The 23,762-nt window shown below is 42.7% G+C and overlaps 1 long non-coding RNA gene across 1 annotated transcript; it reads right to left on the bottom strand.

Moving 5' to 3' along the window:
* Nucleotides 1-3,310: 3,310 nt before the first annotated feature.
* LOC140649596 (uncharacterized) lies at nucleotides 3,311-6,945 on the bottom strand. The gene is made up of 3 exons (XR_012041673.1): nucleotides 6,805-6,945; nucleotides 6,379-6,530; nucleotides 3,311-4,502 (listed from the first exon to the last, which is right to left on the bottom strand). It is a non-coding gene; the product is annotated as an uncharacterized lncRNA (long non-coding RNA).
* Between the last annotated feature and the right edge of the window lie 16,817 nt (nucleotides 6,946-23,762).

The following is a 23,762-nucleotide window of genomic DNA, read 5'->3' as shown; positions in this document are numbered from 1 at the left end:
GAATTCCCCCAGTGTGAAGAATTCCCCTGTGGGTGCAGAGCGGGCACGACCGCCTTCCTTCCAGGTACAGGCTATCATCATGGAGGCTGGAGAATAACCATAGAATAATTTAGGCTCGAATGGACCTCTGGAGGTAATTTCGTCCAACCTCCATTCCAAGCAGAGCCAAGTAGATGAGGCTGCTCTCTGATAATCCTTCTCTGATAGATGGCCCATGGCAAAAATAAAGCCTGTAAGTTTAGATTAGAAAAGCATTTCTTAAACTTCTTGTGACCATAGCCCTCTCCTGAATCATTTGTCTTCCCAAGATTTTCCTGAGTGCAGCACTTCTGCCCAGACTAGGGAACAGCTAACTACCGCTAACTGATAGCAACCGCTCAAATTCCTCCAAGGTGAGGGAGTGAGAATTGATTATAATTTACTCACTCGAAGTGAAGATCCATTTCTTTGCCTTGGAAGAACTGCACTGCAGTGAGCAGTTAGATGAGCTTGCGTAAGTACTTGCAGCCAGTTCTCATATCCTGCAGGAGATGAGCAGCATCTAGTAAGTAGATTCATTGCTGTTCTCTGTTTTGTTTTTTACTGTATATTTCTTTTTCTGTAATTTACCTAAATTTATGGTTCATACTTCTTAGTTAAGAAGGAAAACATTTTTTCTCTCTCTTAAACGTTTCAGACTCCTTGTGATTCTGTTTGAATCCTTTTTCATTGGAATGAGTACTCTGAGCTGTCTTTGGCCTACCACCGGATAAGTACCAGAATCGGAGAACTGCTGGTTAACAAGTAGATTGAACACGGGCATTGCAAAATTAAGTTTTCTATTGCTTTTGCTTTGTAGTTTGCCTCATGGTTGATGTAGCGGCATTACCTCTAGCAATGCTCATTCTCTCTTTAGCCTCTGTATTGGTATTTCTCCCAATAAGTGAGAAATCTATTTTTGTGAGCATCTTGTGACAACCGGCTCAAGTGACATAAGCCACTGAACAGCTACTGAACAAATCTAGGCTAGATTCAGAATAGTAAATTAGGGGGAGAAGGCTCCACGTTCAAATAGCAACAACAGATTAATCTGGACCAAACTTTTGTCCTTCAGCTTCTACTTTGTGTGACAACTGTCCACTTAAAATAGGGTTGAAATGAAAAAGAAAGGAAGCTGTGACAGTACTTTCAGTCCCCCTGCGGAAGGTGTTGGTTCACCCCTAATGCATAATGCACAGCCTCTCCGAAATACACATCCCATCCGTTCTCAGCATCCGCAATGTTATAAAGCAGTTTGGAAAAGAAAGGGAAGAATAACTTCTCCAAATGCAGCTAGAGAGAGGAGTTTGAGAGAGCCCTGGATATAATTACCTGGGCTGGAGTCCAGCCAGGAGAATGCTGAGCTAAGGAACAGTAAAGTCCTGACTCTGCACAAGGGATCCAGACGAATTTAAAAGAAACTGCAATAACAGAAGTGGGATTTGAGCATCTGGGAAGACGTTTGAGGGAGTGAATGAATACAAACTAAGGCCTCTAGGGAATCTGATAGGAAACAAAAGGAGCAAAATCAAGAACAGAGGAGTATAATGGTGATATATGTGGCACTGACTGTCTTATACTCAGTCAGTGCTACCTGGTAAAACTGTATCTTGTACGTGATCTAAGAGAACTAACTTCTCTGAGTTCATTTAACCCTCTATCCAAGCCAAACTACATGAACAAGGATGAAAATAAGACAGTTATCTCTGTTGTGTTCTTAAATAGCAATGAAGAAGAACTGAGTCAGACCTGATAAATATGGTAACTCTTTAATGTGACACCGGGTTAATTAGCCACCATTAAAGGAAAGCTTGTGCAGGAAGAAGGATTTCTCTCTCTTGGGCTGCTCCCCAGCTAAGGAGACCTGGTCTCAGCCTGGAAGGATTTTACCTTCAATCCCAAACTCCTTCAAGTAGTTATTCTAACACTTGGCCACTGTTTCTTGCCAGCACCAGTATCAAACAAGCATTTCAGTTTTCCGTCACTCATACTCTTTTACAAAGTCTTCACAACTCCAGAATCAGCAAACCGATATACCCAACGGAAGGATGATAAGGGGTCTGCTATCGACTACCTTTCCTCTTAAGGTCTTATTCTGTTTTCCTTTGTATTTGCTGGGAGCTAAAAGTGTACTCAGGCAGCTACCATTGATCAGACCACGCACAAAGCTTTTTGGTGCTTCTGAACTGTTCTCATTCAGGCGCTCTAAATGGTTGATAAGGTTTGTCAAAGAGAAGTGGTTGAAAAAGGAATGCAAATGAAAAAGTGGAGAGCTGATGGACGAGAGCAGGAAAGGTGGTCCAGAAGGCAATGTCAAAAAAAGAAAGAACATGGGAAAAAAAAGGAGGGGCTGGAGTGAAGGTGGAAGATGAGGAAATCCAAGTGGGGTAGCGTCCGAGATTTGAAACTCTGCATTCTTCCCACTGGCAGGTATTTTCTTACTTTCCCTTAGCTCTTTCTCTTTTCACATTCCTTTTCCCCCAGCTCATTTGTTTCATGCCAAGAGGCTTATTTGTCTTTCCTGGCTTATTTGTAGCGCATCTGGATTTAGGCATCCTGATAAATCAGTTCCTCGGAAGACTGTGATCTAAAAATGAATGTTGGGATGGATTTTGAGCTAATTTAAACTGATATACATCCGATGAAGTGAAGTTTAGCCATGTAAAATTCCACTGCTTGAGCAAATGCATAAACAATGAACATTATTCCCCTTCAGTGTGTCAGAAAAAGAAACCGTCTGCTCCTTCCAAAGAGATTATTTTAAATTTGAAACACATACCTATAAATGTCTGTATTTTGCAGTTTTGAAAATCTAAGCATGGAAATGTATTATGTTAACACATACCACACTTCAAGAGATTGTCTTCTGTTGAGCACATGATTTTTGAGAAGTGGTAAACCTTTCATTAGTTTTATCTGCCTGAATGTATTGGTTTAATTATGTTTTATTTGTTTCTATAATATCATGTGTACTTACTGTGCTTTAGCAGACAAATGTAAGCTGGGGTCAGAGTGCAAGCTCAGACAACAGTCTGCAATTTTCTGCACCCTGCAGGATTTGGCATTTCATCAGTATTTTTTGGTTTTATTTTATTATTAAACACAGAATGAGAACACCATAGAAGTGCTTCATCTTGGTCACTGTTCTTATATGACTGGCTTGGAATCTAAAAAATATGTTAGAGACAGCTTTGCTTCTGATCTTAGGGAAAGCACCGATGGGAAGTAGTTAGGCACTGCTACTTAGAAAAAAAGGCAGATCATTAGAATCCAAATTTTAATCATGCTGCCTTTGAAAGCAAAACAAAATCAGTAACAATCTGAAATCATGTCCCTTGCCACTTTTCACTTCAGTCAGAGGATGCCCAATTCCCACTAACGCCAGGAGCGTTACTCCACGTTGAGAGATGAGCCGTGGTGAATTTTGCTGCAGCGGCTACAGAAGTCGCTGCCCCAGGCTTCCCACCCTGCTGCTTTGCTGGAGGTTATCGCCACCCAAGCAACGTTGCCAGAAAAAAAGTACGTCACTTCTCAGTTTCTTCATGGAAAGCCTGGTCATCTACTTACATTCACCTCGACTGGATTTTCAACTGGATTTGCACCAATTCCCCCACGGAGGTGGAAGCACGGGCTTCCTGCTGTGCACTCGGCCGTCAGGTGGAACCCTCCATCGGAAGGATGGGGCAGCTGAGGCTGGTGGCTTTTGACGCTACCACAGCAATACTCATCTGTCAGTGCGGGGGGAGGCATCAGCTCGCCGGTGTATGACAACTGCGTGGCAACAGTAAATGAGGCAAGAAAGAGATTAGGAACTTGAACAGCAAAAGAAACAAAACCACACATGTATAGAAATAAGAGAAGAGCAAAGTGCTTTAAGATGCACACATGAATTCACATGGTGAGTAAAATGATAGTTTGTTGGAGAGCTACAACTCGACATCTTCCTTTTCTAACAAATATTTTTCTCTCACTTCAAGCAACAGTCTGTGTTCTGCAGATTTCCTTCATTAAAAAGGAAGAAAAACCCCAGAGATAGCCACTGGCTGAGCTGGGGGCTTGGCAGCAGGAAATGGAGACTTTCAGCTGTGTGTCAGTAGTTGCAGTGCTGTCTGGATGGGTCTTGATTGTGTTACCAGCTAATGCTGCTGAGTATCTTCTGCGAAACAGCTCGCTGACGTCAGACGAGGTCCTAGTGACAGCTAATGCTGCTTTGCCACCAGCTGGGCAGTCAGAGCAGAAAGGACAGACGATGAGCAGCCAACGGACACCGAGTTGTAAAATTGCTTTCAAAATGGCAAAAAATAAGTCAAGTGGGACGAGTAATGGGGATAAGCAGAAAAAGATTTGTGTTTTTATTGTCGTACGCACGAGGCCCGAGTGCCACCACACCAGTGGTGCTTAGGCCTTTCATTATCTCTGAAGATCCGAGAATTACACTTGGAATAAAAGTGCAAGGACGCTGTGGCCTCCGCTGGATCTACCACCTGCCATTAGAGTAAAAAGCTGTCATCAACTTCGAACATCTGGAGTTCAAAGATACAGGCATGCCAGCCCTAACTAACGGGTATTAGTTCTCGTCCTGTAGTCCTACCAGAGACCCAATGTTTAGGCATCTAATTTCTTAATTAGTTATTCACCTCAACCCTGACTACAAGCAAAATACATTTGTCCAGCAAACTGTGTGCAGTCGCTCTGGGAACTGCTGAGCTCCTGCCTTTTTGGTGTGCTGTTGAAAATCAAATTACATAGCTTTAGCAACAGAACTATAATTAGGGTCAGTGGAAAACTGTGGGTAGGATAATAGTGGATTCTGCAGTTCTTGTCATGTTGCTCCGTAAGATGCCAGAACGCAGTAGTTTTATTGCTCCGCAGCGCATTCACACTGTCAGTGAAACATCCCCTACTTCCTGACCTGGAACTGGCCCTTCCATGAGCGCATTGCCAAGGCTGGCCTCAATTTACCGTAACCCACAAACGGGACCCAACCGTGCTCCTCCTGAGGGCGACGGCAAAGCTCCTGTTAACTGCTGTAGGAACCGGGCAGGCTGAGGCAGAGGAAATAGGGATGGATAAGGAAGATGATAGAGCAGAGCTGAGGAGAAAAGAAGGCAGGCCATCGTGTTTCATCATAATCTCTCCGGTTATCACTGGATCTCATACTGATATCACTGTGAGGTTTGTTCATAGATTAGAATTATGTTGTAACTAAAATTTAATCAGTACTTATTTTCCTGTTTTTCATCACGCTGAGAAAATCTCTCCTCTAGGCTACTGCTGCTTCTGCCTCTGGGCTCTCAAGTTCCTCCTTTTCCTCCTCAGATTTTCTTCTGCTTATCCCTCACCCCCCCTGCAAATCTTTCTTCCAGCCATTTCCAGATCTTGCTTCTTGGGGGGCTTCATTCCAACCCCCAAAATAATCAGCTGTGGGCAGGCTAATGACCGGCTGTGATGTGCCGTTGCTGGCCCTTTCAGCCAGAATACACCTCTTGAGAGCATTCTTTCAGGATGTCAGCAAACTCAGGCAAATGTTACAAGACTGACATCATAGTTGGAAGGCTGCCGAGAATCAGTTTTTATCAAAAAAATAAAATAAAAAAAAAAATCAAGTTTTAACTCTCATGACTATAGAGGCGGGCTGAAGACGTAATACAGGTTCAAATAATTACAAAGATGATGCAAGATCCAGGCTCGTGCTTCATTCCTTGTGATAGAAGAGGGAAATAAAAATAAAGAAGGAAAAAAAAAAGTGAGCTAATTGTGGGAAAGAAGCACAGAAACAGCGGAGGTGGAAAGGAAAACAGGGATGGAGAAATATAGAATGCTCTCATTTTTATTGAAAAAGTGTGAAACAAACAAACAAAAAAGAAATAAAAGCCTAAGGAGTGAAGAAAAAATAAAAGGAGGAAGAGAAGGAAGACTAGTCAGATAAGCTGGAGGTTGGTTGAATTCAATTTGAGCACTGCTGCGAAAAGTTCCAGCTATTGAATTACAGTCCAGATTCCTTAGATTGCAGAGTTGGCCATGAAGAGACTGGCTCTCCTCTGTGCTTACACAACACCCACCGACTTAGGGACTACCACCACACAAATACTTAACTAATGCTAATAATAAAAGGTTGAAGTAATTCTTCTGCACCAGATGACTTGGAGGAACCTCTGCATGAGGTGGCAGAAAAAAGACTGTATAAAAATGGAAGTGGTCAAAGCAGATAAGCAACGGTTGCAAGGTCAACATAAATTCTTGTATTTCCTATTTTCTGAATGCATTGACATTACAAGTTCCTTTCAAACTAGTTTATGTGTATATATATACACACACTCACACACACACACACACACATATATAAAAGAATTTCTTAGCTTTTTAAGGAAGGAAAGTTGATGTCCTTTCACGTGTTGCCACATTTAGTTCCCTTTGTTTCATTGGAAGGGCTGGAATTCCAGATCCACAGATTGAAGCAGAGGTCCATGGACATCTCTTACTATGTAGAAGTGCATCATCCTCTGTGCGGGCTGCAAGGAGACAAGGCATTCACTTTTTTTAGTGGATCTCAGTAGGAAAAATGGAAAAATACTGCAAGTCAGAAATTCTGGGTTCTATTCCAGATTCTGGGAGGAACACAGCTAGGCACAGAGTCAGCTCTTAACACAACTTTGAAGTGTTCAGGTCCTAGTCCCTCTAGCTTTTCCTTCTTAGAGTCCCAGTTTCTCCCCCTCTTACCCTTACATCTCCTTGTCTCCACCCCTGTTTCTCAGTCTCCTTTCTCCTTCATGTTTTAGTCCTCACCGTTGCCGTGTTCCAGCTGCCGGGAGCCCCTTCTCCTAGTCCTTGTCCTAGGCTCCCCTGCTTCCAAGCTCCACGGGTCAGTCCCTGGTACTCCAGGTACCCCCTGGTACCTCGCCACAGGGCTGCTCCCCCTGCTCTCCCACCCAGCCCTCTGTCACGCCACGCAAGTTTAATCTGAGCCTGTCCATTCTTGACTGAATGAGTGCAGAGCAATTTTCAGAGGTTTGGCCAAATTGGGAAGCTCGTGGTACGAACAGCAAAAGGTGCCTCCTTGATAGCAGCATTCGTGATCCCTTCCTTCTTCAGAGTAAGGATGGGCTAGGATTTCTGCAGAAAAGGATGCAAACGTTTTTAAGGCAAAATGATATCCTTCTTTCTTGCCTGGGTTACTTTGGCTAGAATTATCTGAAAGTATTCAGGTGAGGTGGATACCCGGCATGGTAGCTTTCAGCCATCATAGTTAGTACTTGCTAATATTGTAATACTGTAATTCAGCTAGAAAACAGTGACTTAAAGGGAGAGCGTAAAAACCTCAGCTACAGGGAACCTTGTCTTTATTATCTATGTCACAACCTGCTTTATAAAATAGCTACGTCTACTTTGAAAATTGCAACCAAAGACCTCCGTTCACCTTAAAAACATTTACAGTCTCTCAGCCTTCCTAGGAGGGGGAAATTATTACCATGCAGGCAGAAACAGAGGCACAGAGGCATCGGAGAGCGGTTTCAGAGTACCACAGGGGGAATGTGAGGGAGGAACAGATCCCGCGTTACCCTGAATTCCCATCGTACGCTAAATATCATCATTCTCTCCCCGGGGTGTCAACTTATTTAACGAATTAACAGTAACTGAAGCATAGCATGCGCATTACAGGTGTGCCAGGAAAGGCAGTCATCGGCGAGGTCTTGTGCTATACGCCGGACAGACACACAAACAATTCTTTTCCCAAAGCCGTTCATGATCTAGGATGCTGTTTGCTGTTGTATCACTTATACCAACAGTTAATTCATGTGTGGCAGAGCCCAACCTACTCAAAGATCCTTATGACTTGCAGGATCATGGCTTAAGAAATGAAGGTAAAAATCAACTCACGCCAGTTTTTGCTGATGTCACCTCACCAGCTTATTTATCATTTAGCACATGACCACAGCTGTCGCTGATTTACATATGAAACATGAGAGGTTTTTTTCTCGGATCCTGACATCCCAAGGCTATACGTGTGTACATAAAACATATGTAAAAGAGAGGAGCTCTGTTTTCCAAGTGTGAAAAGGAAATTGTTCTAACGTGAGACACATGTCGTCGGCATCCCTTTCCCTTTGTTCCCAAACATGGTAAAGAGCACTATAGCTGTTTGTGGACTATAATGTGACATCACGTAAGAATGCACAGTTCTCATTTTTTTATGCATATATGTATATAACAATCTCAGTGCAGGCATCCAAAGAACTAATGGTTATGAAATACTGAGCAACAGTAATGTATAAAAGGTAAATGACACACAGCAAAGGAATCTCCCTTCAAATCACATAGCACATGAAACCATTCTGGTCTGTGACAACTACACCACTAGATTTTTTCCATGTTTATCCAAAGTAGCTTAGTAAGCATATCATGCGTGCCATTCACTAAGTCTGTGTACCAAAATGCAGAGTATGATGACCCTAAGTAATGTCTGCAGTGCTTGTAAGCTTGTCAGAAAGGGGGACTGGCTGATGTTGCTGCTGCTGTAAAGTATTTATTTCAATTAATTTTTGTGAGAGAAGTGACAGAAATAGCTCCCATTCTACTACAGCTATTCGACTGTTATTTCGGGGGAATTATACCTGTGTAACTTTCTTATAAAAAGAGGTAGGAGTTGTGCACATGTTCTGTGAGCTAATGAGACTTCAGAAAAGGTTGTCAAGAATGGCACAAGGCGTATCTATTATTTTCAATTCAGAACCAACCCATTTATCTTTTCTGTTTGCTAAAAAGGGCAATTTCAGGGTTTTTCTGGTGACTGGAAAAAAATGTAATGCTAGATGCAGGCTTCCTTCTGTCCCATATGTCTTGAGTGTACAAAGCTTTTTTTAGAGAATAGCTTTCTTTCAGGGCAAACCAGTTCTTACTAAAAATAATTCTTATGAGATCAGATAAAATGAGAGGAATGTTGCTGGCAGATCCTGGTGCCTTATTTACAAAAAAATAAGGCTAAATCAGCCTAATCCAGGCCTATAATACAAGGAGAGAGCTGAAGAACCTTCCCTGTTCCCCAGGGCTGTGGCTGACGGCCTGAGAGCTATTTTGGTGGTTGTGGTCAGAGGATGCAAAGGGTCCATACGGACGCCTCTCCCGGTCTGCCCTAGCCCCTGGGACGGGCCCACAGAGACGGGCACAGGCACACACTGGGGTTTTTGAAAAGGCGCCAGCACAATCTGCACGCCCATCTGGGGATCTGCAACCACAAAGCACAAGAGCATCTCTTGGATTAGTAGGACCTACCTTGATACGCATCTGTTTAATTTTAAAAATTCGGGTCTAGTTACAACACAGCTAGAAATACAGCAAGGACTGGCTACATGCACAGAGGTGATTCCTCCTCCAGCAGGTCTTGAGGTTGCATCCAGTATGAAAGTAAAACATGGCTTTTTAGTGTTAATGTCCTCTTGACTTTGAACTCCACAGTTCTGTCTCCTCTTCCTTCATACCAATGTCTTCTCTCAAGCCTTTAGCATTGAACAGTGCCAGATCTCCCCTAATTTCTGGTGTTGTGTATTATTTTCAATCTTTGTAGCCCCTTATTGAGGTAGACTGCAAGCCCCTGAGGCAGGGGCTTGCGTCATCTATTAAAAAAAAGCTCAGTAATTATTTCTGATTCATTTGTGGGACGGGATTGCAGCATTTGCGTACATTACTTAATAACAGATATGGACCACAACTGTTAAGCAGACAGAAAGATCCATATTGTCAGGAAGACTGAAGGTGATTTTGCAGATTGCACATGTTGTCAAATACCTACGTCAGTAGACAAATTGCACAGTAGAACGTACTGCACACATACGTTCAAATCAAGCCAAAGCATACTAGTTGCCTTTTAGTTGCTTAAATATTTGTTCACACAAAGCATTGTGAATTGCTTATCCACACAGTCACTTGAACTGCATCCAACTAGCTTACGTGTAATTGTGTGGTCTGGTTTTACATCTAGCTTTCTTTAGTCTTCATTGAAGAGCAAAACTGAAAGGTCTGAGAGGGGTTGGGGTCTTTTTCTCCAAATAATCCATTTCCTCATAAAGAACTCGTTGACTTACTGTGTTAAAAAACTGTCCCTCGATCAGGTTAATTTTATTTTCGAACTAGAAGAAGAATCCCAGGATCCAGTTGTTCATTTATAATTCAGCACTAAGCTAAAGAAACAAGAGCAGAAAATGCGTAGTTGTAAATCACGCTAGCAGCCACAGAACAACATAATGCCGAGCAGCCATTTTAGGTCTTCGGTTGCTTTATACCCTTTCCGCATAGTGAAGCCTGCTAAATGAATCCTTATGGGAATCATTCATGAGGTTTGCGTTTTGTACATGAAATTCCAAGTACAAGAGATTAATTTTGCAAAGCAAATGGTCTGCATTCTGTAAAAATTAGTTTAAGGTACTTTTTTTTGGAAAGGCTTCTTGCTTTCTAGGTGTAACAACAGTATTATCCTTTTAATAAAATGTAAACCCATTCTCTCTGGAAAAAAAAAGAAATAGATTTCAGTGGGATTATTTCAGTCAGAAGGAATAAAGGTGGCAAACGCAATTCCTGGTGTATTTTATTCAGAAGGATTCCCAGAATGTCTATACATGGACCAGATCCTACTTTCTACTCTATTACAGAAATCACGGAAAGAAAGAAACCGTTGCTGTTTCATTTCAGTCTTCAAAGTGAAGCCCTACCAGTGGACGGAGCAGAGGTTCTACCTAGGAAACGTGTGTAATTCTAGCCCACTTTTTTCCTAATGCTTTGTTGATTAAATGACCACTCACTCTCTTCCCAAAATTTGCTTGTGGATAGATGTATTATTTTTTTCAGTGAGAAATAATCCAGGTGTCCAATCAACCTAAAGGTTGTGCATTCATTATTTCTCTTTAAGTCAATTAGAACGGTGCAGATGCCTCTTCTATTTGATGATTTGCTTCCAGAGAAAGATTAGAGAATTAATTAAGGTACACAATCTAATTGAACCGAAATCATAAGATTTTGTTTCTAGGAAACAACTTATGAGTAAAGATGAATCTAAAGTTGTGTATTTATATCTAAGTATAGAATGTATCATTTCAAGCTGCTCCACCAAAGCTTGAGTCTGAGGTTAGTTTTCAGACTGCAAGTCTAATTTAGGTTCAGAATGGAGAGTACAGCTTAAGATTCCCAACACCCAGAGACCTGGGTGGGGGCGTAGGGGGGGAAACATGTGATTTTGGTTTCAGTTAATTTTAGATTTATTTCTGTTTATGAGATCAGTTGTCTATTTCTAAAAGTGTTTTCATTTTGGCAGACTCCTCAAATGAAAGGCTTATTTCGAGACATTTCCTGTTGAGTAACTGGTGTTGCTGCTGCTGAGAGGTAAAGGAAGACATACACAATGCTGAAGGGAATGTATGGTAGTGTCATGGTGTTGTGCTTTAACCCCAGCCAGCAACTGAGCCCCACCCAGCCGCTCGCTCACTCCCCCCTGGTGGGATGGGGGAGAGAGTCGGAAGAGTAAAAGTGAGAAAACTCGTGCGTTGAGATAAAGACAGTTTAATAGGGAAAGCAAAAGCCGTGCACACAAGCAAAGCAAAGCAAGGAATTCCTTCACTCCTTCCCATGGGCAGGCAGGTGTTCAGCCATCTCCAGGAAAGCAGGGCTCCATCGCGCGTAACGGTGACTTGGGAAGACAAACGCCATCACTCTGAACATCACCCCTTCCTCCTTCTTCCCCCAGCTGTATATGCTGAGCATGACACCATATGGTATGGAATAGCCCTTTGGTCAGCTGGGGTCAGCTGTCCCAGCCGTGTCCCCTCCCAACTCCTTGTGCCCCCCCAGCCCACTCGCTGGTGGGGTGGGGTGAGGAGCAGAAAAGGCCTTGACTCTGTGTGAGCACTGCTCAGCAGTAACGAAAACATCCCTGTGTTATCCACACTGTTTCCAGCACAAATCCAAAACATAGCCCCATCCTAGCTGCTATGAAGAAAATTAACGCTATCCCAGCCAAAAGCAGCACACGTGGTAATGACAGGCATGAAACCAAAGACTGCCAAGATCTTTCCTTCCATCACAGAGGAGTTTAACAGGCAGCGCAGAGGGAGAACACAGTATATAGCATTATCAGATCTATCCCTCCAGCCTTTTGGGTGAGCTCTATTAGCCATGCATTCTGAACGTGGATTATAATTTGCATTTCATCTGATCATAGCTTCTAACCCTTCCCTTTTCTTGTACAAAGATTCCCAGTCAGCTTTGCAAATGATCTATATTTGGTGAGCACAGGGATTCTTCGTCATTTATTTCCATCGTGCTAAAGACACCAGAAACCAGCAAAGCAGAATTCTGCATGATGCTCCCATTTGGACAAAGTCATGGAAAAGTGAAATAGCAGCAAAAATTCCCTCTTTTGAGGTGAATATTCAGAAGTCTTGGCATTTTGATGAATTATGGAAGACCACTGTTCCCAACTAAGCATTCCTTTCTATCTTCCCCTACTAATGACCACCGCTGTGCAATTACTCTGTAGTTTCTGCACCCATCTAAAACTCTTATCCAATTTCACAGCTGCAATAATGAATTTAACATTAAACAAAGAGTTTCTTTACGTAATAACAGGAGAAGAGACAATGAAGATGCAATACTGGACAGTTAAGAGGAATCTTTTAAATTGCCTAGGGGATGTTCTGCTCTTACATTTGAGTCCTTCGAATACACTTACACAAGCCTTTCCCTCGTTCTTACGGTCAGTCAGAACTCCTTCATATAGCTGCTGTAAGAATGCAGTAGCTGGACAGAAATCATTAAACGAGTGAGGTCAGCATCTCAGGAGAGTACGTCTGCACAACTTGATAGGTAAAAACTAGGTTATGGAAAGTTCTTAGCTTTTGAGGAAAACCTGTTGTAAAGGATCTAGCAAATGTACATAGTAGGATATAGGAAAAGAAACACATTTATGGCTGCTTGAGAGCCCTCACAGAAACCAGCAAGATGTGCAAAAGGTGAAAGTCAGAGACTTTGAGGGAGAAAAGCTTGTGAAGCTGAGCAATTTTGTGAATTGCAGCTAACTTCACAAAATTCTTAGAGGAGGAACAAAGACTGCAAGGCTGTCTCTTGTATGCTTATTTAATGTAATTAATTAATGCATTTCAAACCACTTTTTCGGTGCAAAGGGATCTTAATTATAGCATAAACTTCAAGTGTAATTGATGTAAAAGATCTTCATGTAAATGAAGATACGAGCTGCTATGTTTGAAACCGAAGGGAAGAGGAAATGCCCTGTTGTAAGGTCACAGCTTATGCGGGTCAGAGTCTCATCTGATTTGCATGTGCTAAAGGTCCAACTCGCACAGAAAGCAACATGCTCAGATACTCGTGTAGCATATAAACCAGCATTACGTTGTCATGGATGAGACGGTAATGCAGAGATAATGAGGATAATTTGCTCATTTCTATTAGTTAAAAGATCCATTCCAAAATTCGCCTGAGAATAGTACAAATGAAGAGCTTTGTAGAGTAAGTTCACTGATTGAGCTGTGCTCAAGCAGAGCTCCTGTGTCCGAGACCTTCCTGCAGTCTATACCAGGCTGATCTTCCTGAAAAAAACAACCGCTGTGGGCTTTCCTCAGTGATCCATACGTAAGCAGAGGCAAGAACACCTCTTTCTTAGTTAACATACGTAAGCAGAGGCAAGAACACCTCTTTCTTAGTTAACATATGAGTGCAAGCGGTATTTGTTTACTAGGGTGAAATTACCTACACCTCTGTACAAGTCACAGGCAAGGATTCAAAAGCAATGCTTTTAGTCTCATTTTGTTCACGTTTGAAGGCATCACTTCTAGTGATGCGCTATGACCTAATATAATCTGATTCATGTATAAACCCCCCCTAGGATTCCTTGGGCTAGTGCATCTTCTGTGCTTTAGCTAGCTCCTCTCCCTTCCCAAGCACAGCCTGCAGCAGCTTCCAGCCTGCTCTGAGTTGCCACAAGCATAGTCAACCCAAAAGGACCATTATGAAGCAGGAATTCCTGCGCTTTGGTGGGATGGGGGCACATCTCCCCTTTCAGCTGTCCTCCAAACACACCATCTACTCCAGATTGTGGAGAAGCACGTGAAGTGAATGATGGTTTTTGCCAAATGAACCTTGTGATGTGTCTTTTTTAAAACTTCTTTTCAGCTTCCATGATGAAGTTAAGAGATGGAAGGGTGATGCATAGCAGCTTTATCAGAATAAATAGCTGGCCACCTTTGGTTTTAAAACCAAAATTCAAATGATAAATGCAAAGCCAACCTCTACAAAGGCAGGCTGACTTTGGTATTATATTTTCTCTGGGATCAGGCTTAGAATAATGGTCTATGAGATACTATTATATGGTATTTCTTTAAAAAAAATACATTCCCTGCCTTTGTAGATCCATATATTGTTCTTTTCTCAGGAAAAATGCCAATTAACTCCTACAGGGTTTTATCATTTTTTAGCATTATAACCTCGCCACCTTTTCACCAAAATAACACTTCTTTTCCTGCTCTCGTTCTCAGCCATTGCTTCAAAGGAGCACACAAGGATTTCCCTTGCTGCTGGGTTTTAGGAAAAGGCTTGCAAATCTTGCATCGCTTCTCATTCAGTTCTGCATTTTTCACCCTATCAGTCGCCTCTTGTGGAAAGGGACAGGCTTCTCATCTTTCTCGCATTTTTTGTCTGAGCATGTTCTCTTACCATCACATCAGCTCATATTACTGATGATTTTATGAATACACCAACCCTATCAGATGCTAATGGTTATGGTTGCTACCAGCTTCGGGTGGTTCTAAACCATGAACAGGTAAGAGATGGAAGGCTTTTTATTTCTTTGCAGATATGCCAATATCCTAGTTGTACAGTTGTTTTAATAATAATAATTTCAAACATTACAAAGCTGGCGTTTCCCCTCCACCCACTGGTGTAGTCACAGCAGAATGAATGGCTCATTGTTGTAAGAGTCATTTTGCTGCACAAGGCAACCTCTATTCACAATTAGAAGGTTAGAAATGTTCAGCCAGTTGTGACAATTAAATAAAATGATTGTCTGAGCATCCCTTAGGGTTGTAAATCAGTCTGTCTTCACACAGTTGGTGCTACCTGTTTCTTATTATAAATCCACAGAATCTTTTAGAGTGACAACAACGCCGGTGGAAATAGTGTCGTGAAATGTGATTTCTGTTTCCGTGTTCAGAAGCAAAGAGCAGTTGACTGCACCTTGAATAAAGACATCAGTTTTGCACACCCAGGACTAGAAACATCAGAGGGAGCTTAGAACAAGGCCACAAAATGATGGTGGAGGCTTTTGAGAAACTGAGCTATGGGAACATTGAAAAATCTTGTTTAGTAACGTAGAGCAGTTGATGTTTTAGGGATAGCTGATGTCTGAAGAAGCCCATGATAAAATTTACAGCTATTTAGAAGAGAAAAATACAGGGAAGGTAGAATTTATCTAAGCATAGTAAGCCTAAGAGAAACAATGAAAGTTTTACAAAGAAGAACTTCCTGACAGTGAAATGTATTCCAAATAGTATAAGGTTGTTTTTTAAACAAAACTTTGGAAACAGTCTAGTGTGGAACATTTCTTTATTGCTCTTTTCCTACCTCTATTTATTTACATTCTCCAGAAGAGCAGTGCTTTCTTACTAGCCAACTAGAAACCCCAGCATTCAGCAAGCATTTGGAAAAGGCCATATTCCTACGAAAACCTTCAATTTTTGAATGCGGACTCTCCAGCGGTACTTTTTAATGAGCGGTATGCTTGGAAAGCAGTGAGTTGACCGTAGTACCTAAATTCCTGACTGCACCATGCCAGTCAGTGGCAAACAATCGGTATGAGTTGTTTAGAAAAAAACCTGTGAAATAGGAAATAGGGCACGAGACGGTTCTGTTCTGTCTGAGGCTGGAAGGAGCAGGAGAAAATCCGTCACTGTTTATATGGTTGTAGTTGTGAAACATGGGAGCTGAACTAACAGAGGCAGTGGAGAATAAATACTCAGCAGAGAGAGGGATTATTGTGGAGGTACAGATCCCTAGTCCTGGAAGTGTGACTTAGGGCCAATTGCAAGGAATTCCTTCTCATTGATTTTATAGAGTATATCTTAATTTTGAAATTGTTGCTAACTAGTTATAGTAATAATAATGGCATGTGTTAGTGTTGTAATCTCTTAAGAGCTCATTTCTTCACATCTTTTTATAGAAACATTAATTCATTTGGCAAATGTTTTTGTGATGTTCTTTCTAAAATACTGAAGAAGAATATTTTTGCAACTGCTGCTTTGTATATTTTGGGTCTCATGCATGATTTATCACTTACTAAATTTGAAATCCAAATTATGGAGTTGGCTATAGCTATTGCCAGAAAGCAAAATCTGCAGTGCTGGAAAGGACTAAAGAGGTTATCATCATCTTACTAAGCTTCTACCTTTATTGGAACAATATTTGTATTGTAAGTTACTTCCAGCTTTACAGTCCACAGGTGCTCACTCACAATAGCAAAAGTGTTGTCATTCATCTATAATTGGGACATTATTTTTACTGCAAGTTATTCCAACTTTGCAGTCAGTGGAAACTAACCAGCTATAGTAAAAGTGTTGTCATTCATCTATAACTGGGACAGTACTTTCATCGTAAGTTATTCCAACTTTGCAGTGAATGGAAACTAACCAGCAATAGTAAGCGTGTTGTCAGTCATCTAAAATAGAAGGGAGGAGAAAGGAGAAAGATGGTCAAAAGAGAGAACATATTTGCAATGGAGTCAGAGTAGAATATTCCCAGGTTTTCACAACACGTTTTGCAATTGTTTGGGGGTTTTTTTGTGTCCGTTAAAGATAAATTGCAAAGTGCAAGGTAGCTTTAAATTGGTGAAATTTGGTACAGGCTTCCAACTGAATGGCTACACCATTTGGCATCTGTCTGCCTGAACTCAGACAGAATGAAGGGGTACGGTGCAGTGAACATGCTCTGGTAAAGTCAAATCTCTGACGATGTTGGGGCCAAGAAGCGAGATGAGCAGCTGCTTGCAGACCTCAATGCAGTTTCAGGTAGAAGGTACCAGATAACTAATACCAGCTAACTGAGCTAAGTATTTTAAAGCTAGCTCAGATATGGGAGACTGCAGTGGTAACATCTCCCTAGAGTAATAGCTGTGGGATAATTGCTGAGGTGACTTAGAAATTGGAACTTATATTCACACTTTTAAGTAAGGCACAGTATTGAAGAAGCTCCCCAGGTGGAATGCGGCTGACATGCAAGGAATCCATTCCATGGAAGTTCTCTAGGCCTGCAACCTTAGATGTTGGTAACGCCAGGGGAACTTGGTGTGCTGACTCTAAGAGGCGCTGCCCGAAAGGTGGAGCGGTGTGGAGATGCTGCGGCCAGGCTCTGTGATTATATGGGAACTTAAAGGTGTCATGGAACTGATAAGCTGCATATTTACTACCCTGGGCCAACAGCCTGCCAACAGCCTGTTTTTGACAAAAGGCTGTCCTTTTGGGGAACTTTGCTCATTATAACATCATTATAATACCAAAACACACCTCCATCCCAAAAGCCACCCGCCTCCAAGGTGCGACCACCCCTCACTGAGCTTGCGCTCTGAATTTTCCTAGCTTATACCTTTAAAAGCGAAGCGAGAAAACTTTACACCAATCCTAAACAAAGGTATGTATGACTAGAGTCACTCAAGCTCCACCTGAAAGGTGAAAAATAGTATAAAATAGCTTAAGAGAGAGAGAATGTTAGGGAAGACACCATCGTGTACCACTCTGATGTTTGGGATCAGTCGACGGGCTGAGCCTCTCTTCCCCCCCCATCGGGACGCCCTTGGGTAAGAGTTGAACACTTGGTTATATCAAGTGCCTCCGCAGAAAACTTAGAAATCTCTGTATATATAGAGTCGCCTTATTATCTTTAACACGTTTGTGTCCGGCTGTGTTATTCATATTCTTGATATACGCGTTGTGTCCGGCCGTGTTATTCATACTCATATTCTTGGTATTTGCATGTGCTTTGCAGACAGTGCATTTATCACCGGTAATCCAAAGAATCTGTGTCTGTTGCTCTAATAAACTGCACCCTTCACTGCTCTGGCCGTGACAGTTCCTTCAACACGACCAGACTGGGGGCTGTAAAAATTAATGCTGTCGCCTTAGCGAAAGCCCTGAACTAATGAGTGGCTATACACACAGTCCTTAGAAAATAAACCGTTGACCAAGTCTGAGACTAAGACTGGACCTAGCCGCACCTAGACTCCTCTCTGAGAAGGAGTTTAGAAAGCAAGGGGGTCCTGTCTGAACCTCGTGACTCAACGGGAGGGTTTCCCCCCCCAGCCACTCCTCAGACTCCTATTTGTATGCGACAGTAACTCTAAACGCAACAATAGCTCTTTAGGCAAAAAGCCTGCCCTTTTTCTATGCTACAAGTGCACTGTAGGCACTTAACAATTATTAATAATAACTAATTAATAATGGCCCAAATCCTTGGCTGTGGTTGAGGAGCTTAAAACATAACTCATCTGGAGTTGTAAGAAAAGATGGCTCAAAACAATCTTAACCAAATCCTGGGCCAGCTTTGTGCCTGGACTTTCCTCCAGCATAAGATAAAGCAGCGGAGTACAATTTGTTCTAAGACATTAGCAAGGGAGAGCAAAGAACATAATGAATAAATTTTATTGGTAATGCATAAGAAGAATGCAGACTGGTGGCAAATAAGACCATTAGGGGATAAGAGTATAAAATTAGATGGAAAGTAAGAGATGAGATTGGTCTATCGCAGTGGTCCTAAATCACCATGTCATCTCAGAAACCACAAAAGTCAGCAACTGAGTGGTGGTGAATGAAAGACAAGGGTCAAAACAACAATCATAATTTATCTGAGTGTCAGAAAAGCATTTTTACACGTAGTACACAATGCATCGATTTACACTTGATAGACAGTACTTACACAAAAAGAGACTTAACCCTCACTGAATAGCCTGCAGCACAATACAAATTCTTTTCATGATAAATCTAGGGGGAAAAAACAATCCCTTTTATTCAAGGAATTTTCACTTAAATATTTGAGTCTACTGGGAACAGACTGAAAGACACATACCATACTCCAGACTCACGTCTACAGAGGCTTGTGGTTAGATTTGCTGATGCTATTTGACAGTACGAGGGGCACTATTAGGAACCTGGGTGGAAAGACGCACAGTGGAAAGCTTCAGCTGTTGTTTTCATTCCTCTTCAGAGGTGCCTGATGGAAGATCTATGAATTGTTTACTTGTATAACAAGGAGCAGGGTATGCTGGTAGGAAGACTGAGCTTCACATTCAGGAGTCAAAGGACTGTGTTTGATAGCAAAAGATTTGCTTCCTTTTCGGGTGATGTTGTTTTGCCTTTTTTACAACAAAATAAAAATATTATTCCATTAAGAAAAGACCTTGCTGGCTATTGTTGTTGTTATCTGCTGAGTCATGCCAATAATTGTTTATTTTAGCATTCTTAAACAATTTTTGACATAGTTTACTCCCCCTCCCCCAGAAGACAGTTGAGAAATACTGCATAATTTCATAAATAAAATAAAGCTAAAGAGTTTTTGGTTGAAAGCATTTCCTTTAATGGTCTGCTATGCAACACTTCAGCAGTCAGCTGGCTCATGGCAACCTGAAATTGAAAATGACTTGGGGGTGAGGGAAAGAAAGAAGAGGACAGGAAGAATTGTACTAGCCAGTATATTTTAGCTATCTATATAGTAGTCTGATCCTCGTCTTGTTCAACTAATCATGACCTCACGGAATTGGTTCAGGCGTCAGCTCTGCCCAGTGTCTGGTCCAGAGCAAAAGATATATTTATAAATTAGATTAACATAATCAGTGATGAGAATAATATATTAAATTACTTAATTCACTTCTGTTTTTATAGTCTTAGATGCTAATAGGAGCATACTGTCAGAGCCATTTTCTTTTAGTCCACCATTTTTGGAACACCCTTCACTATCACCAGAGAGAAAGCTCATGCTTTGTTGTTGCAATTCTCTCACTTCTATTATATAGCAAATTGCATTTTCTTTCTATACTAGTTCTATGGAAAATAAACCAAACAAGTGAAATAAAAAATCTTTTCCTACATATTCGAAAACCAAACTCTAGACACATTAAGGAAATAGAACAATAACCTTCAAAAAACCAAAACCACCAGAAAAACCCACTTCCCCCCACTCCAGAAACCTCTCTGACTGTGTATCCTGCATTATGCTATTTACAGATCATCAAAGAAGGCCAAAGTGATCTTGCATAAGCGCTGCTGTCCTAGGACACTGACTGTAGTAAGATATATGAAGATCTCAGCTACTTTTTCCTCTTAAATACAAACAGATTTTCCAAAGAAACAAAGACTGCAAAGCAGGAGATAGTTTCAGAGAAGATGGGGGAAACCTCATTGTGAGAGGAAGGATTACTCCACTTTTTGAAGCTTTTGGATTCCCCTAATGTCTCCAGAACATTAGTCATGCATCCTCCTCATGACCCTGTATTAAGGGTGATCCATGCTGATGAGATGCGATGGACTGGGCTGGGTTTGCTCAGGAGTAGCCTGCCAAGCCTCTTGCATCTGGCTGATATTAAACAGAAACACATTATCTTCTGGTTTATGCCTGGGTGAGCCATTTCTCTAGCATTCAAAAAGCCTTCATTAGTTGGGTGTTTTGGAGAGGAGGCACACCATACCGCTCAACCTGAGCTGGCTTAGCCTTTGGAAACACCTGAATTCCAGTCCTCGGTTGCAGCTGAGCAGCAGAAAATGCTAGAGGGAGGGGTGCGAAGTGGCTTTGGGGTATTCTGAGCTGCTTAGATCTGGGGGAAGGAGGACGCGAACACGGTCCTCAGACACAGATTAGAAGAGCCATTACGTGCCTTGTAAGTTGTCAGCGGCCCCAGGTTATTAGCGTGACACCACCAGCTACGAAGGCTTTCTGCCACGAAGGCTTTCTGCCACGTTGTTTTTGTCATTGCCAGAAGAAGGGAGAGCGGTGGGAGGTGATGGGGAGGGCATTAACACCCATGCTGTGCCACTGGAGGATCCCGTCAGCGAGAAAGATAACGGCAGAATCGCACAAAGTGATTTGGACACATCGAACGATTACAGCTTGAGAACACACGGGCCCGCTACAAGAGATTACAGATCTCTCAATGCATAATTCAGTATCATAAATATGTACATAACACTAACTCATTCTTCTGCTAGACTACTTTAATTTCTTGACAGTAACATCGCTAAATTGACCTGGAAACAAAAAGGCACTCAACATTTATAATTGATTTCTGCCCTATATCATTTTGGCTCCCCTCCTTCTCATCTAACTGCTAATATGAGTTATCGCAGGTTTAGTATTTTGTTACAGATTAATTCAATGGGATTTTTGACTAAGCTAGCGTCCAGAATGACTTTGCACTTGGTGACATCTGCGATGCCAGCATGCAAAATGATTCTTCTGGCATTTTTACAAATTCTATTGTACCACAGAGTATGTCTTGAGAAATCCAGCTATGGCCATATCTGATTTGGCTAAGAACACCAAGTAACATGACACAAATAACGATAACAGTTATTTTGCGGGAGTAACAGCTTCTGGCTATTTTCACTCCCTCTCAGGCAGACTTGTAGCCCAGGCATACTTTCAGTGGTTTGTATATACCTGTCACAGCCAAACTTCTTTTACATTTGACTAATATGACCAAACAGTCGTATCAGAACAGCCACATTATGATCCTGATTTTTTCTGGTATAGAACAACTGGGATCTTAGAACAAAATCCTTCTTCTGCCTGTCTCTGACATTCCTTCTACTGATCTATCTCCTGGAGCCCCTTATATATATATCTTAGATATATCTATATAGATACACAGATATATCAGTTAGGTATAGACCTTAACATTTATATTTGGCTGCCTTCAAGATATTTTGCACTGTCAGAATGGCTTTCTTTTCAAACCTTTTATTTGGAGGACGTTCTGGTGATGGGAAGCCCAGATCTTAGGAAATTCATGATTCCTTAAGAACTGAGGTCCATTGTCAGTCATTAGAGTCCTGAGTATTTGCTGGAAGCAATTAAGATAAATTTCTTTACCGGATTCAGGTGTGTCCCCTTTTCCAGACTGCGTTTACATTGTTGTCAAAGGTACCCACTTACTTTTTAAGACTATGATGCTGCTTTTCTTCTGATTACTCATCTGCATTTTGTGATTCACCTCTACTGCAACATTTTCATTGACATCATCCCTATGCCAGTAAAAACATGTTAATTGTCTTACTAAACTGTTATTCATTAGCTTCAGTTTCAGAGCCTGTCCTTTTTCCTGCATTAGTATTTTCTAACAATTGACCATTTTTTTTCATTGACTAGCTCCTCTCTTACTGCATTACTGACACCATTGATTGACAGTGGATGACCCTCTCTCAGGTACCGTACTGATCAAGCAAGAGGTTGTATGCATAGTGTCAAATAACTGAGACTCATGGTAAAAAAACTTAAATGTGTGAAACCTGGATCAGAAATACATAAAGAACATATATACATACATTTCTAAAATTCTTTACCTTTTTATATCTAGAAGTCTAGAAGATGTATATACATTTATTTCTCACGTACAATACACTTTTAATAACTAAACCCTAGAAAACACTGGTATTTTTTAGGGAAAAATGAAATCAGAGATGCAAAAGCACTAAGATGCCTTAACGTCATGGGAAATTGCAAAGACACTTGCTCATCACTTCTATTAACGGAGACAAAAGAGAATGGGTGTTCGGTGCTTGACAGAAATGAGCTGAACATGAGCTGGGTTAAAGTTATGCATTCCATGCGTTGGATCCGCTGGGAGTACTAAAAGCAAAACGTGAATCTGTATTTAGCACAGACGCGGGGCTAGCGGAAGATGTGAAGTGAAATAACGTCCCTTAGGCCCCGCGCTTGCCAGGGCACAGAGGGGATGGCAGGCACCCCCAGCGATTACCTGCCGAGCTCCCGCAGCGGGCTGCACGGGCTGCGTGTTTTCTTTCCTACACACGCGGAGTCCAACGTTACCACCGTACCGAGCGCCGGTTACTTGGGCAGACCGAGCCCGGTGCAGGGAGCAGAGGGCCGGGGTGAGGCGGGGGAAGAGGTCTAAGAGGTCTGCTGGGGCTCGGAACCGGCCTTGGCCAGCCCGAAGCCCCGACAGACGCCGAGTTCCGCCGGCCGGGACGCGGCTCCCCGGGAGCCCAGCCCGCGCCCCGGGGCGTCTCCCGGAGGCCGGGTCACGGCCCCAGCACTCCCGCCAGGGCCCACCCGAGGCGGGCCCGGTTCCGCTTCCCCCGGCCCGAGGGGAGGGGCGGGGCGGGCCGGCAGCAGGGTCTCGCCGCGGTGCCCTGCCCCGCCTGTCCGCGGCCCCGCAGGACAATGGCACGGGGCCGCTGGGGAAGCAGCTGCCGCGGGCGACCGCTTCTCCTGAGGCGGGGCTGAGGAGCGCCTGCCGGGGAGCCGCTGCCTCACCTGAGGACAGGACAGGACGGCCCGGCCCGCCCTGCCCTGGCCCAGCCCGCCCCCGCGCGGGGCCGCCGAGCCCCATTCACCCGCACGGGCGGCAGCGCGGCGGTGGGCGCGGCCTCCGCGACCCGCCCCTTCCTCCCGCACTCCCCCCCCGCCCCGCCGCCGCCGCCGCGCCCCCCGCCGCTCCCTCAGCCCCGCCGGTGTCTCCGGCCTCCCCCACG

This window comes from Ciconia boyciana, chromosome 3, assembly GCF_034638445.1.
Source record: "Ciconia boyciana chromosome 3, ASM3463844v1, whole genome shotgun sequence".
NCBI classification, from domain to species: Eukaryota; Metazoa; Chordata; class Aves; order Ciconiiformes; family Ciconiidae; genus Ciconia; species Ciconia boyciana.
The sequence above is the reverse complement of the archived record's forward strand: the minus strand, read 5'-3'. Positions and strand labels throughout refer to the sequence as shown.